Here is a 2,283-nt window from a genome sequence, read left to right as displayed (position 1 = left end):
AGGGAGAAGCAAACCCCGGGGTGGATCTGGCCCGAGGCTCCCTCCAGTTCCAACCTCTGCTTGCTTTTGCCTGGGCTCAGCAGGCGCTTCGACTCTTAAGGAAGGAGAGGCTTTCTCAGGACTCGGGGTTGCGGGTGTCCACTCTCTAGGTGGCTGCAGCCTCTGGCAGGGCACGCCCTCAGCGCTATTGCCGCGCCCCTCTGGAGTCTGCCCCTCCCGCCCTAGGGAGCGCTTACCCACTGCTGGAGAGTCCTGCCTTCCTCTGCTCCCCAGGCGGGAGAGGATGGAGAGGCTAAACTGGGTCTCTGGCCATCGAGTTCCTGGCCCGAGCTGCCCACGGTATCCAAGACCGTGACGTGGCGACACTGGCTTAGCCTCAGAAACCGAGATTGGGGCTGATCGGGACTCTGAGGCCGCATCCTCCAGCCGCTGAGAGCCCCAGCATCATGCAAGTGGGCAGTGGCTGCCGACTGCCCAGGAAAGCCCGGGTGCGACCCTAGTCTGCAGATCCAGAGCTCTTGTGCTGTGGGGGCTGAAGTTAACCTACGCCAGGGGTGTTGCCCCAAGTGCAAAGCTTGGGCTGCCCCGGAGTCTAGGACTCTTTTGCCTAGGGAAGCTCTGCGTTGGAGGCCCTGTGGACCACCACCTCAGAGCCACGCAAGACCTGCGCAGGACCGGGGACGGAGAGCTGGAGCAGCCCCCAGAGGTAACTTCAGAAAGCGGGAGACCCATGGGCACCCGAGCGCACATGTGCAAGTGTGTGCATGCAAGGTGTGATCGCTACGTGCCGGTTGCTATTACACAGGGACTCTGTGTAAAGTCCCAGGCTGCTGGCACTCCTCCCTGGCTCCGATAGGTTCCCGANTGCAGGCCGCCTGGGCACGGAGACCCTTTTCGCTGAGCTCCGTACGGTAGTGGGAAAAGGGGTGTGCGTGTGCACGCGCATGTGGTATGTGTGTTTGTGTGTGGTGTGCATGTGTGTGTGTGTGTGTGCGCGCGCGCGCACGGTAGGTAGTAGGCTTGGCCATATCTGGTGGAGGGAAAAGAGATGAAAGTAGAGATACAATGGCCAAAGACCACATAATTCTGGGCAAGTTTTCCTGGTTAAGAATTCATTTCAGACAATGGTGTTTTGGGGGTCAAGTAGGTGAACTGTCTGTGTGACACCTCCCCACCCCCGACCTATCGGAGTAAGGTGGAGAACTGAACCAACCCTAGAAGAACGGACCAGTGAATCCCAACCTTAAATTGCGATTTCCAGTTACATTGTTGTGGAAAGGGGGTGTCTTTCTTCCTGGAGACGTTCAACTTCACCTGCCAGAAAACACCAAAGCAAGGCCTTGGCTGGCAGCGGGGCTTGAGTTCATTCACACACTAGCTCACCCGCTCAGCAGCCTTTCCCACCTGCTCTACCGCCATCCCTGCCAAGTCCTGTACTCTGCGAGGCCACAAAACCAGCAAGTAATCATTGGTCCTCTCTGCAAGAGTGCAGGGAGCTTCTGGGAGGCAATTGAGTAGCTTGCTCTAACAGCATGCATGCCGACGTTGTTTGTGAAATAGTAGTCAAAGGTTGTAAACACCGGGGTGGGGGTGGGGTGGTGAGGTGAGTTGTGGTCAGCTAGTCTTTTCAGTGGGAAATTAAGTAAGGTTTGCCAAGACGGAGAGGAGGAGAGACAAGGAGTCTGTGTGCTAACACAGGTCGGTTTTATAGAACTTACATTTTGTTTGAAGGATGGGGTGATTTTCTTAAGAACTGGTGGGACCATGGCAGCTGCCATTGCGGCTGCGATTGGGGGGTTGGCTGTTTGGCTTTGCTATGGTGTTATGCAGCATGACATGAAGGATTTCCAGGAGTCATTGAGTGGCAGTGCATTTGACCGGTAATTTACCCCCATCTCCCTGCAAACAAGCTTTCCTTACCACCTCTTCTGATGAAATCTTCCTTGCAGGTAGAAGCTAGCCACTTGCTCTGGGTATAGGAGCCTTCTGAGATGAGCTCCTTGCCAGCGCAGTGACAGCCTGGAGAGGGGACATGGCTCAACCAAGAGTAGTGGGAGAGAGTTGGGTGGCTGGCCTGAGCAAACCCTTAGAATTGGGTTTCTTTTTATGTATCAGAGCATAAGAGAATAATGAGGAAGGCTGGAGTGTCTGCAAAAAACAGCCAGTTTGGAGGTTTTTTTTTTTTTTTTTTTTTTACTAGAGGCTGCAGGGAAACCTGAAATGTCTGCTTAAGAAAGTCTGGTTCTTATTGCATGTAAGAGTGATTTGTATAGATCTGCAACT

General features: G+C 54.4%; 1 protein-coding gene across 3 annotated transcripts in view; it reads left to right on the top strand.

Moving 5' to 3' along the window:
• The first annotated feature begins 38 nt into the window (after positions 1 to 38).
• The window catches only part of Minar1 (membrane integral NOTCH2 associated receptor 1), a 33,347-nt gene continuing 31,102 nt past the window's right edge, over positions 39 to 2,283 (top strand). For all 3 annotated transcript variants that reach the window (XR_003837534.1, XM_021173037.2, XM_029481141.1), the window contains exon 1: positions 39 to 706. The gene's annotated coding sequence lies outside the window, so the exon portion shown is untranslated. The remainder of the gene's footprint in view (positions 707 to 2,283) is intronic.

Source organism: Mus caroli, chromosome 9 (genome assembly GCF_900094665.2).
Source record: "Mus caroli chromosome 9, CAROLI_EIJ_v1.1, whole genome shotgun sequence".
Classification (NCBI taxonomy): domain Eukaryota; kingdom Metazoa; phylum Chordata; class Mammalia; order Rodentia; family Muridae; genus Mus; species Mus caroli.
The sequence above is the reverse complement of the archived record's forward strand: the minus strand, read 5'-3'. Positions and strand labels throughout refer to the sequence as shown.